At 39.7% G+C, this 16,321-nt stretch overlaps 1 protein-coding gene across 1 annotated transcript in view; it reads right to left on the bottom strand.

The window, feature by feature from the left end:
* The window catches only part of CLSTN2 (calsyntenin 2), a 1,222,812-nt gene that overhangs the window by 65,326 nt on the left and 1,141,165 nt on the right, over positions 1–16,321 (bottom strand). The gene's annotated exons all lie outside the window — the stretch shown is intronic.

Genomic DNA, 16,321 nt, shown 5'->3' with positions numbered 1-16,321 from the left:
TCATTCAAAATGCAACAGCGCTGAAAGCTAAAAATTGTCCTTGGCAGGAAGGGGGAGAGTGCCTGGTATGGAAGTGGTTAAACTTCTATACAACCTTATCCCTGATCTGTTTGGTGGGTTCCTTAGTCTTCATGATGCGGTTTGTTCACTAAGGTTCTCTAACAAAACTCTGAGGGCATTACAGAACAGCTGTATTTATACAGAAATTAAATTAGACACAGGTAGACATTATTTACTAATTGACTTCTGAAGGCAATTTATTCCACTAGATTTTAGTTAGGGGTGTCAGAGTAAAGGGGCTGAAAACAAATACATGCCACACTTTTCACTGATTTATTTGTAACACATTTTGAAAACCATTTATCATTTTCCTTCCACTTCACAATTATGTACCACTTTGTGTTAGTCTATCCCAGAAAATCTTCAGCTACCTCCTTAAATTTACGTTGCCTATCATTAATGTCAAGTACTACTTTATCCTTTTACTATTCCCCAAGAAATGAAAGCCCCATTTTTGAACGGTTCAGGATCAGTTCCCATCAGTCCGTTGCAGGAGCATAGCCAATTACTTGGCTTTCGTGTAAAAACACACATATGTGTTCCCCTCTGTGTTGATTCAGCACTTTGAGGGTGTAAGCATCACAAGTGGTTATTAGATGTCATAGACTCCAATTTTTATATGCAAGGTCAAGGAATATGGTTATGAGAGGAGAACGTGGGGTTTTACCTGTATGAATGTCACACTTGAATGATTTGGATTTAACTCAATTAAATAAAATATTTTTTGCATTTCCAATATAAACAGTGGGCTGTGAGTTTTTCAGGTATACATTGGGTTGGTAGAGCTCATACAGGTGTTTTATTTTGAGTTATACCTTATGTGCTTACCGAGAGCTCCCATCCCATTCATCCTCCCCCTTTTTCTCAATTATTTCAATTTTTTTCCACTTTTAGAGAGTCATACATTTTGTAGTTTACTATTACATCTAAAAGGGGCAGTACCTAGATGGATTCCTTGATCTTTGTTTGCTTATTACATAAAATCCCAATAAAATAAATTTACATTTTTGGTTGTATCATGACAAAATGCAGAAAAATTCAAGGGGTATGAATACTTTTTCAAGGCACTGTATATGCTGATACTGCACTTTAATGACCTTGAATCTGCTCCTCATTCAGAACAAATAATTTTTCATTTGTTATTTCTCCTTTCTTTTATTAGAAGAGGAAGTGGAAGGCTCACGGATGTAAACACTACACTGTTTACATTTGTGATTGCTGTGATTGGTCAATAACAGTGTTCAAATTCTACAGAGCCACGTGGATAGGCTCTGTACACTGTGGCTTAAACCGGGCAATCAGATGAAGGCTCAATTTGCAGTTATTAGTGAAATCACTGGCTGCCCAAGTGTTATTTCTGGAGTAATGTCTATAAACAGAGGTCCAGAAATGGGAGACCACCTCCCGGCTGTTTTTTTACAATGGTAGGTAGGTAGTGAAGCAATGCTTTGGATTAGCATTGGATAAGCATTGGGAAAGGGTTGGAACACCTCACCCACTTATACTCACCTTCACCACACTCTCCCACTACAGACAGTCCCTTAGTTACAAACATCCGACTTACAAACGACTCCTACTTACAAACGGAGGGAGACAACAGGAAGTAAGAGGAAATCTACCCCTAGGAAGGGAAATTCTCTCCTGTAAGAGTTATTATGAGAAAAAAGTACCTCCACTGATGCTTTATCACCAATCCTTGTTTCCACAACAACCCAAAATTTTCAAAACCCAATTGTCACTGGGACAGAAAGTGAGGTGAAATCATCTGAACAGGGGCACAGGCAGAAAAACAAATATTACAGGGGTGTTAACCCTTCTCTATGCTATCTAAAAAAGCTTAAAAATCTTTTTTTTGGGCTGGAGCTACAATTAAAAAATTTACCTGTTCTGACTTACAAACAGAATCACCTTAGAACAAACCTAAAGACTCTATCTTGTTTGTAACCTGGGGACCGCCTGTATTTCATTTATTTACTGGAGTGGGTGAGCATGTGACAGACTTTTCTTCCTCCCAGAATGCTGTGCTTGGACCTAAGCAGCCAATCACCTAGCATAAACAATGTGACATTGGGAGGAGATTGTCATTAGCTCTGTTACTAGCCTAAATTGGGCAAAGCGATGGATTCTGTTTAGGTGCTGTCACAGGTCCAGTGTTCCTTTAACTGATCTAACAGTACACTTAAATCTGATTCATTACTATCGGCCCCATGCATTTCATACACCATGATTGCTTTTTGCACCTCCCTATTGAATATGCACTTGCTGTGTGAACTTGCTATATATTGTGTTGTTTTTGCTGCCTACACATAAGAAGCAGGGGCACCTAGAGCTTGTAGTAATATCGCATACACACAGTAATAGTAATTAATCTGTCCCCATCAACTCAATATAGCAACACTGTCATAGGCGACTGGAAGCGCTTGAAATAATGAGATCTTCTAAAAGCTGTAATTTCCTAATCTTGTATGGCTCACAGTTCAACGCGTAGCACCTGCGCTCGATTTGGGGATTTACATTTATAAACTACTTTAATGTAAACAACTGCCAGTCTTTAGCAAGTATTTGTTTAAGAATTACAGGTACTTTGTCGTCAAGAACAGAAGACATCATGTTCACAAAGCTATGAATATGGGGAAATTACAGTATCTGTTTAATTTGTACAATCATTGTCAACATGATACGATAACAGTGTACTGAGGATTATCTACATGTTTCTGTTTATCACAAAATGTACAAATTCAGCTTCTGTAATAGATAAAGCTCCACTTGCTATAAATATTTCAACAGCTCAAACTTTGATCATTTGGCAATCTGCTGAGCGTAATGACAAGCAGACAGTCAATACATTTTATTAGAAGCATCCAGATCTGATGTATGTAGCCGGTGAAAATAATGCACAGCTGCAAATATATGATTATTGTAATAGTTAATTACTAGACCAGGCAATTGTAAAGTAACCTTGTAGTCCATCTGTGCACCCAGCCACTAGTAACACGTTTCCTAACACAGATGTAGCCTGTGAAAAACTTTATTATTCAGAGATTTACGATGATGGCAGGAAAAGTTCCATCCATCATTTGTTACATTGTTATAGATGCATGCTCATACCATACATTAAAATGAGTACCTTGTGCCCTAAAAAAAGATGTATCTCTTTTTAAATATGATGATACTTTACAAGAGAGGCTACTTAGAAAAGAGGAGTCAGCAGCTATTTGGCAGGTTAGGTTTATTAGATATATTGGAAAATGTAAAGTAATGATCTTGAAAGCTAAGATTATGCATGCACGTTACACACTAGGACAGTAGCATACCGAGCACATCTGGCACCTGGGAATTGTTGATTTTTTTTTTTTTTTTGCACCCACCAAAAAAAAAACAAATCTGAACAAATAAAGTGTGTCAAATTGTGAGTGTTGTCAATTTGCACTACCAGAGTTTAAATTAAACCCCTATACTTAACACACTGTATATGCCCCAATCCTTTTACCTACAAAATATGCTTTAAATTGGAACTTTAGTCAGAAAATTAAGTCCTGCTAGATCACTTCAGGCTGGGCCCTTATGCAGGTATAGCTATGTAAAACATTAAAAAGAAGTGCCTATATCATTTAAAATCCAGTAATGTTGTCTCACCCTGCTCTGCACACTCTCAGTGGTTCTCTATTTGTAGGCACTTTGCTGAATTTGTAGAGGCCTATCTGGTGACAGCCTAAAGATTTATCGCTGTTCAGTGGCTTTGGATTTAAGCAAGATGGTAGCCTCCCACATGAGAAAACAGGAACAATGCTGGAGGCAATTTACAGCACACATTCATTTTGATAGCATAATTATTAATATGGAATGTATATCTTCTTACTAAAGCACATTATATTTATCAAGTTGTTATGCTTAAAGTTCCACTTTAATGACAGAGCTGCAGATTGGTCATATTAGACCATATTGGACCGCAAGCGTTTAACAGACAAGTACAAACATTGGCACATTCATTTTAATAAAATAAAACAGTTTCATATACTTTTCTGCACATGGCTGACCTTAACAACAGACCTACCCCCGCTGGACACCCCAGCACAGATCCCTTAGTACAGATGGACCTCCCAGCACAGACTGACCATTGACCCTCCCATACCCCACAGAACAGACACCTCAGTACAGATAGACCCCCTCAGTACAAACTCCTCCCCAGCACAGGCCGAGCCGCTCAGATCAGACTCCTTTCCTAAATCTCCACTCCCAGCCCAGTGCCCCAGTATGGGCACCCAAAAAAAGAACACCCCCAAGACAGACCCTTCAATACAGACAACACCCCCCTCCTCTCCAGTAGAGATCTCTCAGTACAGACATCCCCATTCACGCACCCACCCCAGTACAGCCACCCTCACAAATAGAAACATTACCTTCCCCTAAGTACAGACCCCTCAACACAGACAATCCCCACTTCCCAGTAAATATTTCTCAGTATAACCCCCCCTCCCACACACACACATGCATACACAGTACAGACCTCTCAGTGTAGAACACCCCCTTCCTCAATACAGACAACACCCCTTTCCTTAACAATACAGAACCTCCCAGGACAGATACCTACAAATCCACTCATAGTACTCTTCTATTTAGATGCCTTTCACACTGGTTCAGTTTCCAGGCATTTTTAAGTGCCTGAAAACTGCCTCCCCTACCACCCCAGTGTGAAAGCCCAAGTTTTTTCACACTAAGGTGGTGTGCTTGCAGGACATTAGAAAAGATCTGGCAAGCAGAATCTTTGGGGCGGTTTAGGAGCAGTGTATACATCACTACCAGAGTGCCCCTGCCCATTGGAATGAACGGGCAGCACTTCCAAAGCGGCCGAAAACCAATTCAGAAGCGGCACAACATGGGCATTTTTAACCGCTTTTCAACCCCTTCTTGGGGATTAAAAGCGCCCCGCTACCACCCAAATAGTGCTATAGCAGTGGTACAGTGCCACTAAAATGAGCAGCACTTTACCATTAACGCTCGAGTGGCTGTAGTGTGAAAGCAGCCAGTGGGGTTTTTCTGAGAGTTAACTTTCCAGTCTCAGTGGGTTCTTGCTAATGTCAGTTGCTGATGTCACTGAAGTGCTTTTTCAAATGCAGTGAGAGTTACAGCTACTGTTTGAATGACTGTGAACATAATTTAACAGCAAGACATAATGATTAATATGAAACAGCAGGAAGGGATTAACATACAATAATTTATACAACCAAAACACAAGATTTAAATAGTTCTTTGCTTTTAGCGCTAACATAGATGATTTAATACCTCAATGAAAAAAAGAAATAATGAAGACTAATTTTAGACACCTGCAATGCACTTAGTTTAGAAATAAAACTGCAGTTATATGATGTTGTATGCACTCTGTAACCTAAGCTGGTCACAGATATCACAGGACATGATCTGTTGGAAGTATATTGAGGGTTGTAGTTAAAAATCATTGCTGCTCACATTCATAAACTTGCACTTAGCTAAACGTATTAAATACATCATAAGGAGATGCATAATCAAATCTGAGTTATGCACAAATAATTTTTCTGACATCATTTCTACTCTTAAATCATAGTATTATGATTTGGCCATGCATAAAACCAGTGCCTCTTTTGTTTTATTAAAGTGGTTATAAAGGCAGAACTTTTTTATCATAATGCATTTTCTACATTAAGGTAAAAAACATTCTGCAAATAGCTCCGTCCAGATCCCCCAAATACTTACCTGAGCCTGTCCTCAATCTAGTGATGTTTACATGAGCAGAGGCTCTCTTGGCTCTCTCTCTCCCTATTGGCTCAGACACAGCAGTGGGAGCCATTGACTCCTACTGCTGTCAATTACAGCCAGTAAGGAAGGACTGTGGGTGGGCCGAGCCATACTCTGTGACTCTGTGTGTTTCATGGATTCACAGAGCCAGCTTTAGAATTAGCACACATGAGTGCACACAGGGAGTTTTCTGCAAGTAGTAAGACTGTATGCAGGATCATAAGTTGGTCCTCCTCCTGAGGAAGAAAAAGTAAGGATGGCATACACAGCGCACCATGGCAAAAATTGGGTGTGGCTTTTATTGTACCATGGCTTAAAGTGAAGAAAAGTGCTGGGGTTCATTAGTAAGTGACACAGATTTCAGGGGCCAGTAGTAAGTGATGCCGAGTTCACAGGTTAGCAGCAAGTAAGCAGAGTTCAGAGGTCAGGAGTAAGTGAAGTAAAGTTCAGAAATCTGTAGTAAGTGACACAGAGTTCAGAAATCAGTAGTATGTCAGACAAAGTTCGGAAAACAGTAGTACGTGACACAAAGTTCAGAAATCAGTAGTACATGAGACAAAGTTCAGGGGTCAGGATTAAGTGAGGCAGAGTTCAGGGGTCAAGAGTAAGTGACATTGAGTTCAGTGGTCAGTAGTAAGTGACACAGAGTTCAGATGTAAGTAACGCAGAGTTCAGAAGTCAGAAGTGACACAGAGTTCAGAGATCAGTAGTAAGTGACCCTCTATCCCAAATTCTGTATCAAGTGAAATTCTTGACCTCTGTGCCACATGCGCCAATTCAGCAAGTTACACTCAAATAACCTGTGACATTGCTGGGAAAGGAGCCGATTGGGCCTCACAACATGCAGCTCAGCTGTGGTAAAGATCCATCTAGCGCTTGTAATGTGTAGGACATTGGGCGCCAGAGAGCAACAAAGGGAGAGCAATGGATGAAACATCACTTCCTTTTCCTTTGAGAGGACAGCTGTCAGATAACCAGTGGGCACTTTAGTAGCACCTGCTGGTTACATAGTAAAGATGCTCAGCACCTGTGTGCAGTCCGCTTCCTTCCCCAGAGAAAGACATAGAACCGGCAACATGTTGTGCAATATATGAGGGCACTGTGATACACCACCGATTATGATGCCAATATTTAAATAGCTGCAACATTTACCTAAGCGGTGACACTATTACTGTGTATTGTACCACTATTTAGTACATTTCATTAGTTAATATAACGCAGTCCTCATCTTTACAATCAAAGTTTGTGAGAAGACAAAAGTGTTTTAAATACTATGATGTTGACACAGAGCCATGAAAAGTAAAGCGTTTCCACCTTTCATACAACAGGGAAAGCATTAAAGTATTTTTAAAGAGCATACCTTTTGTTTGGTTTTGATGCAGTATGGAAAAGTTAGAACCAGGTTTTTATTGCTGCCTGTGTGCCTGGAGAGATTCACCTTCTTCACTGTTTTTGGAAAACATTGAGGTTGATTTGCTAAAGGCAAATCCACTTTGCACTGCAAGTGCACTTGGAAGTGCAGTCACTGTAGACCTGAGAGGAAGATCTGAAATGAGGGAAGCTCTGCTGATTTCTATCATCCAATCATGTACAAACAAATTATTATTTTTTTTTTTCCTTGCATGCCCCCCTCAGATCTACAGAGACTGCACTTCCAAGTGCAGTTGTAGTGCAAAGTGGATTTGCCTTTCGTAAATAACCCCCAGTGTTTCTGGGACAGAGGAGGGTTGGAAATCCCCAACTTTACAGTTGTCAAAGGAACAGGAGGTCAGGGGAAAACGTCCAATAAGGACATTCAGTGGTGCATATACTGGTGACAACTGACTAAGGCGAGATAGTACCTTAGTTTTCAAAGATTTAATCTCTCTTCCTGTTGTGTTATAGGATGCATTACGGTGAAAAAACATGAGTTTTTACAACCCCTTTAAGTTTTTAAATTGAAATTACATCTAATTGCTGACAGGTTGCTACAGGAGCCCCAGTGCACTCAAACATCTTGTGTTATAAGAATGAAACTACAAAATTATAACTTCCTATGGTCAAGTAGGTAACCTCTATCATGCTCTATGTTCTTGCAAGAGTCTCACAAGCTTCTGGAACCAAGTGTTTGGTCTAATTTCCTCGGTTACAGGTATCTTAACTCCTCCTAGCCCAGCTTTGGCCATTCAAAATCTGGAAATTGGAAACTTTCCACCTGAGTTTCGCTTAATAGTCGCCCATATGCTGTTAGCATCCAGCACTGTAATAACCAGATACTGGAGGAAAGACCTCACCCCTAATTTGTCTGAAGTGGTTACCTCTATCAACCTTACCTATGAATATGAAAATGTTAGCGTTGTGAGCTGGTAGATAGATACATTTGATTGCTCATGGAAACCATGGTCATTCTGGGTCAAATACACAGCTACAGTATGTAGATATTTCTATCGCCATTAATTTTTATTGAGCCTAGTACTATAATGCTTAGACCTAAGGCATTTCATGATTTATCTAGACTGTTGTTGTACCTGATGTATTTTACATACTGTAATATTTCATGTTTACTTCTTTACTTTTCTTGATACCCTATACATCATCTCTTCACTTGTATGTATGTATAAAACCTAATACAAATTATAAAAAGAAAAATCGAACTTTCTTAAAAAATAAAAACACTGTCTAATCCAAAAGTAAAAAGAAAATGATGTACTAAATGGGTTTGAAGTAGTTTAATAAAATGCTTAAATCATGTGTACCTCCATAACACTAACCTCCCTGGTGGCATGATTCAGTCTGGATTTAGGTGCTGAAAGTGGTACAATTATTTTGCATGGAAATCTGGCGTTTTATTTTGTAGTCCTGTAATTCTTAGGAATAAGGGTCCTTTCACACGGGGCGGATCAGTTCTGATCCGCCCCGTGGATATCCGTTTGCTCAGCGGGGATCACTCCGTTGATCCCCGCTGAGCAGGGAGATGACCGGTCCGTCTCTGCACACTGCGCAGAGACGGATCTGTCACAGCGCCGCTCTCCCCTATGGGAGATCGGATGACGACAGACCGCAGTGCCCGTCATCACCCGATCCGATCCGCAGACGGATGGAAAAATAGCTTTTTCCTCCGTTACACTTTTTCGGATCGGAGCGGGTCGGATGTCAGCGGACATGTCACCGCTGACATCCGACGCTCCATAGACCTCTATGGAGCACCCGTTCAGGTCCGCCTGAAAAACTGACAGGCGGGCCTGAACGGGACGTCAGTGTGAAAGGGGCCTAACTCTCTTAAATCTGTTCAAACCAGAGTCTAGCAGACATCCCGGGTATGATAAAGTTTATAATATAATAAATAATAATAAAAATTATTCAATAATGTAATCAAATCCTAAAACACTGAAAAAGGGACACTTTTTGGTTGCTATGGACAATCTCCAAATTCCAGGCAGAAAAAACAGTATTTATAATATAAAAGTGCATGCAGGGCACTTTTAGCCACTAGGGACAAAGGGGGTGTGTAATTTTTGAATACAGCCCTGTAATCTGTAAGATTACAGTGCTGTGTGTGTTTTGTGTCTTTTTACTTTTTTGAATTTGCCGCCGTTCTCCGCTCCTGTGCGCCGTAACGTCGCAGGGAATGGAGCTCGGCGGCATTCGGCACTGTGAATCGAGCGGAGGACAGCTCGATCGCACAGCGCGGAGGACATCGCTGGATCCAGGGGACAAGGTAAGTAACTCTCACTGTGTCCTCCCCTGCATCCAGCGAAGCGATCCCGAGTCTGGCTCGGAGTTACCGCTCATATCAGTAAAATCCTAACCCGAGCCAGACTAGGGGGGTTAATCCAACAAATGTTTTAAAGCCAGGTGCTAACTGGGTGCCAGCTGTATGTGGCTACTGCTGTAGCTGCTGACACTGCATCATTTATTCTGCTGTGAACTATAAGTCAAACACATGCATAACCTTCATATAGGGGGTTATTTACTCCAAGACTGAAAGGCATTTTGAGTGTCTTTACTTTGCAAACACAAGACCGAGGGGGTTATTTACTAAAGGCAAATCCACTTTGCACTGCAAGTGCAAACTTCAAGTGCAAAGTGCACTTGAAATTGCACTGAAAGTGCACTTGGAAGTGCAATCGCTGTAGATCCGAGGGGGACATACAAGGAAAAAAACAAAAAAAACAGCATTTTAGCTTGCACATGATTGGATAACAAAATCTGTGGGGCTTCCCCTCATTTCAGATTTACCCCTCAGATTTACAGCGACCACACTTCTAAGTGCACTTTCAGTGCAATTTCAAGTGCACGTTACACTTGTAGTTTGCACTTGTAGCGCAAAGTGGATTTGCCTTTTCGTAAATAACCCCCTCGGTCTTGTGTTTGCAAAGTAAAGACACTCAAAATGCCTTTCAGTCTTGGAGTAGCAATAGACAAAGTTCCAATCCAGGTAACATACCTGTTCCCCCTTTTCACCAAAATGCCAGACAAGGGTATTTACTAGTAAGATCTTTGAGGCAAGGGTGTCTACTAGAAGGTGATGACATCAACAAACATCAAAAATTTCACTTGTCATGTCAAAATTGTCAGGGTTGGGAAACAATCTTCTAATGTCAATGGATATTCTATCACTTTAATTCAATACAGCTTTTGGGAAACTTTAGGTATTATTGTTACAATCCCATTTCAGTATAAAACAAATCTCTATTTTTAATTAAGAGAGCCTATTATGTATCATCTCAGTGAAAAGTCTAAAAGTGTTCCATGTACTGAAAAGTGGATTTATGCATAATGTTCTTCTGCAACTTAATTTATCTTATGCAATTCTCTTAAACTGAATTTTGTAATTGTTAAAATGTCCTTGGTAGGAGCTGTTGTTAAAAATAAAAACAATAGCAGGATGGATGATTGCTTTTGAACCTTCATTAACTAAGGCACCAGGAATGTGGGAATTAATTACTTTAAATAATTCCTGTTGCTAATGCTCCCGTTTGTGCATTCTGTTTTCATAGCTGCTAACACAATTCTTGCTGTAGAATGGTGACCTTAAATGCCTTTAAGATAAAAAGTAGAGCTGGGTGGTGTTGTTAGGAATATTGCTTTCCACAAGTTGATACTTTAGTACAATGTTTAGTTGGGATTCATTCAAATTGGACTGTTGAAAACAAGGATCCTGAATAGCCTTTGAGTTCTACATTGTGTCAAATGCAACTTTTCTATTCTACTTCTTATATACGATGAGTGAATCTGATCTCCAGGTCAGTAAAATACATTGCAAAGCCTTTCAGAAAACCTAATAGCAAAGTCTTCTTTGGCATAATCATTCTAATTACGTCATACTTCCTGAATGCTAAGTCAAAGGGTAGGCAAGCTACAGTCACCTGATCAGTTCCAGTGTTGCGCTAGAAGAAACATTTCTGAGAAAAGCAGCAAGTTAATCACATGAATGAGAAAAAAAAATGTCCAATGGAATCTGTTTAGAAACATAAGGGCTGTCTTTATCTACACGCTTAAAGAGAAGCAATGTGAATTTGAATGTTTGGCATTTTTAGAAAAGTCAAGGTGTACTGTAGAGTTTATTTTTAAACAAATGTTAAAGAGGGCAGCTACCCCAGACACAGTATTAGTGTTTTCATGGGGGGGGGGGGGGGGGCTCTCCATAGTAATTGGGTTGTTCTGTTCCCACCTACTGTATTTCCTTATAGAGGGAGAGGGACGATTGAGTTGTCCCATTCCAGTGGTTGCCTGAGCTGATAGTAGCTCTGAATTGAGTTGGGGAAGGGGAAACTTAAATACCTGCTGCATTCAACTCTAACCTCCCCTCCCCAGCCCACTGACAGCCTTTTAGCCAGTTTCAGAACCCCTACCCTTCCACAGTTTCTTCCACAGCCCACAGTACTCCCAAGCCCCCTAACAGCCCCCAACACCCACAGTGCCCCAAGCTTTCCACAGTGACCACAGCCCACAGTAGTGCCCCAATCTCCTACATCCCCCCAGCCTGCTGCAGAGTCTTCAGCTCCCCATAGTGCTCCCAACATTCAACAGTGTCTCACAGTGCCCCTGGAAAGACCCCAAGCACCTCCAGAGACTCCCTCTCCTATTATATATGAATACACATGATACAAGTTCACCCTGGTTGTATTAAAAATGTAATGTAGGAACTGCTTTCATAAACATGTACACACATACTACTCTGTTCATGTAATAAATGTGTGTAATAATATATATGTATATAGGTATATATGTATACCCTCAGGGCTGAGATGTGGGGGAAGGGAGGTAACTGTGATTGAATTCTGTTTTGACTTTACCTGTTTTTTTTAATGGTTCAACATTTTGTGGGGATTTTGAAGAGACATAGATTCATAAGCAATAAACCAGAGGGGGTGGGGTTGGGTGAGTGGTGGCTTGAAATATTCACTGTGGGCACTGGGTGTCCTTATCTTGGTAATGGTAGTTAGGTTAAATTCTTGTGCACAGATAGGAGAATGGTTAATTGTGAGGTGTCTGGTTAAGAGTGGCGGTCTACAGTTATGGGAGGACACCAGTTTTTTTTTACAGTCTTTAGTTTCAAACCCCTCCAAGCCAAAAAATAACCAATACTGTGTTTCTTGGCATTGACAGCCAACATACTGTAAGCACCATTATTTTCTGGTATATCCAGATTTAATAAATTAAGCTTTTTTTCCAGGCAACTTTTTGTATGCTTTATACAGCTTTGTGTTAGCTCAAATTGAAAGCACCTGTAGATTGTCCTGTTCCATTCTGTAATAAATATGGATCATTCATTATACAGTAAATGTGGATATATTCCAGCACTTCCATAACAAAGTGTAACAATAAATACTGAGTATCTGTTCAGACAGTTGTAAAAAGAAACAGCCCTGTCCTAACATCCCTAATAAAACCTCTTTCTTCAGTCTTCGATTCCATGGTAATAAAGCATGATAGACGCTGTCTTGGCATCATATAATCTGGCCCTAAGGGGCCACTAAATCTAGTTATAATTTAGATCCATTCAGTGTAGCTGGAAGCAAAAACATTAACACAGTTTTTTTGCAGAACAATGTCACCTCAGCATACCATGACCTTCATCTTATACCATAACTAATACAAAGAATGGCATTCTTTTCCTGAATTGTTCTTGTTTTTAATACTGTACAAGCTTTTTATAACTTTAATCCATTCATATCAAAATTTTAAGGATGTTATATAAAAGTAAAGTTTTTCTAGCTTTAACGCATTCATATTACAATTTACAAGGTGTTCTGTAAAGGTCATAATAAGTAAATATCAGCAATCATGACTTCATAGGCAGGTTATGTTTATGAGGAAGTAATTGCTTGGTAGATCTTGATCTTAAATCCAAGTGATTTGATTTTGATTTTTAAAAGTATTACCCGTACCAACCCTTGGAATAAAATTTGCAATTTCTGTAAGAAATATTTATATCTAGGTCAGAGGTCTCCAAACTATGGCCCTCCAGTTGTTCAGGAACTACAATTCTCATCATGCTTAGTCATGTCTGTGAATTTCAGGGTTTTACAATGCTTCATGGGATGTGTAGTTCTGCAACAGCTGGAGGGCTGTAGTTTGGAGATCCATGATCTAGGTGATCAACAATCTTCCAATATTAGGATGCAGAAGGGAAAGGTAGAAACTGCACTACTCTTGTTCACTTAATAAGCTATTGGGGTTATATTACACCCAACTGTTCTGGTGCATTGCATTACCCCAATGTACCACAATGGATAGGTGTGAATAGTCCTTCAAAGATCTCAAAGTGTTTCTGATGGTCTATCTCTTATCTTCTTAGTAGGCCTCCACACTAACTTTTTTTCTTACTGGTTCATAATGTATTAAGGACTTTTGGGCTATGATCTAGTTTCCACAGATTTTGGTGTGGTTCATTGCCATAGTATCTTGTTTATAGAAAACACAAAGAGAAATTGGAAAATGAGCACATAAAAAAACAGTATACAAAAATGGATATTTATTAATTATTAATACTTTAAAGTAACCCACAGTTTTTCTTTAAATTCATCCAAAATAATCTGGAACGCAAACTAGTCATCGACTACTAGGGGTAATTTGTTAAAAATAGAAATAAAAATAATTGAAGAATTTAAAAAAATGGACTGGAATGGTTATACAGCCCAGTAAAAAGGGGGAAATGTAGTATTGTAAGCCAAGGATCATTATGTATTTGACATTTGAAGACAATTATTGTGCCTCTTATTAAATACTTTCAGAAAATGAAAATGTTGATATACCAATGGTCTTTCCATGGAAAAGAATACAGATATTTAAAAGTGGATGAATATAATAGGCTTTACTAAAGCTGGAAAGTGCAAAATCTGGTGCAGTTGTGTGTGGTAGCCAATCAGCTTCTAACTTCAACTTGTTCAATTAAGCTTTGACAAAAAATGGAAGTTGGTTGGTTTTTATGCAGAGCTGCACCAGATTTTGCACACTCCAGTTTTAGTAAATCAACCCATATACGCCTGCTTTCTACACTTTCCCAAAACTACACAAAAAAAAAAAAAAAAAAAAAAAGAGGTCCTCACCTGGTTGTTCTATTGTATCAAGGGTAAATATCCCTTAGCACGGAATAAGAGAATTACAAGCAATAGTCTGCAAATTTACTTTGTTTACTCAAGATTCAATGTCATAGACTTGGCTCTCTCTGTGGATTTTCTCTACCTCTGCACTATGATCCATATCACCACAGAATTTCATATCGCTATTCTTGGCAGCCTTCCTATCTCTTTCTTGCCCCCTCAGCATTTGCTCATATGCCACAAACAGTTTTTATCCTCTCTGTAGCTGGCCCTTGAACATGCCCTGTCCATTTAATTTGGGAACTGTTCATTTCTTCTGCTCACGAATGGCCAGTGTTCCAAGCCCTAGCACCAGCTAGCAACCAAAGAGATCTGTTTTACATGCCTTTTCTTCCTCTTTAATGTGATAGTTTTTCTAGAAATGTGCTGCTGCAATTTATAAATTCTTCATGATTGGCACATAAAAATATCACATACAAAGGCCCCACATAAAGGGGCCATTTATTTCCATAGAGTTGGGGTTCTATTCAGCTGGTTTCCTAAAGATAGCTTACAATTTCCTGTTGCTCTACAACCTGGATACATTCCAAATCAAACACAGGTTTAAACCCAATGCCACCACTGCCCCTGCTACCAAAAAAATGAAAGTCATTTAGAATAAAATAAGTAGGCATGGGCATTTAAATACTTCATTGTTTTGTAGTGCCCAAAAAGGCAAGGGGAAGAAGGTGCAATTTTTTAAACAAAACCATGTTAAAGTTTACAATAACAAAGTAATTTTTTTGTAACAGAGTAGTGATGGAAGACCTGCTAAACTTTGAAAACCACACATAATGTATTTTCTTATTCTTATAACTAAAAATCAAAGAAACTTACAATGGCTTTGCAAAGCTATAAGGTGTTAATAGTGGTACTAAAACAGCTGATTAGAAAGGCTACCAGTGGTACGGTGACACACTTATGAAGATGGAACCTTTCTTTAATGTAGGCTCTGGAAGTGACTTGCCACCTTCATCCTCCAGTTAAGAATCTCTAACCAAGAGCAACAGAGCAAACCTGAGAGATCACTATTACTAAGTAAAAATCTTTAGAAATTCATGCCTCTTCAGGCATTTCCATGATTTGATGCATTTTCGGCAGCTTTTGTAATTTTTTACTTTGAGAAGTGAAAAGCCCCGTACACACGAGAGGACTTATGTCCGACAGACTTCCGAAGGAGTTCCGTCGGAGTTCTGCTGGAATTCCGACGGAGTTCTGACAGACTTTTCGGCTGAGCGGACTTGGCCACACACGATCACACTAAACTCCGACGGATTCGAACGTGATGACGTACGACTGGATTCGAATAAGGAAGTTCATAGCCAGTAGCCAATAGCTGCCCTAGCGTCGGTTTTAGTCCGTCGGAGTAGCATACACACGAACAAATTTTTCGAAGGGACCGGGTCCAGCGGAGTTCCTTTGGAAAAATTTGAAGCATGTTCCATATTCTAAATCCTTCGGACTTTGGCGAGTCAAAAGTCCGTTGCAGCCCACACACGATCGAATAGTCTGACGGACTCAGTCCGTCGGACTTTGGATGTTGAAAAGTCCGCTCGTGTGTACGCGGCAAAAGACACACTAACTTGTAGAACAGCAGGTAGCATAGCACATTTCACCTTACTTTTGGACCTGGTCACTGTTGAGAACCCCCAACTAAGCCATTCCTGAATTGCATCAAGCAGATTCTTAATTCCCTTCTAGGGGTAAGCAGATCTGCTTGGGTTTAATTTTCAAACAGTTTCACAAATCTTGCTTTACTGATTTTACAACAAACCCTATTAAATCCTGTTATTCAAATCTAGCTATTTCTAAAGAAAATACGTAAGTCATTATCAAACAAAAGGCATGGCAAGTCAGGCATTGCCCTGGGGGGGTTTTACCAAAAAAAAAGACTCTCTCTCTCTACACACAATTATCAGCTC

The sequence above is a fragment of the Lithobates pipiens genome, unplaced genomic scaffold, assembly GCF_037356315.1.
Source record: "Lithobates pipiens isolate NorthernLeopardFrog02 unplaced genomic scaffold, aLitPip1_a1.2 Scaffold_18, whole genome shotgun sequence".
Classification (NCBI taxonomy): domain Eukaryota; kingdom Metazoa; phylum Chordata; class Amphibia; order Anura; family Ranidae; genus Lithobates; species Lithobates pipiens.
Note: the sequence above shows the minus strand (reverse complement) of the source record. Positions and strands in the feature narration are given on the sequence as shown.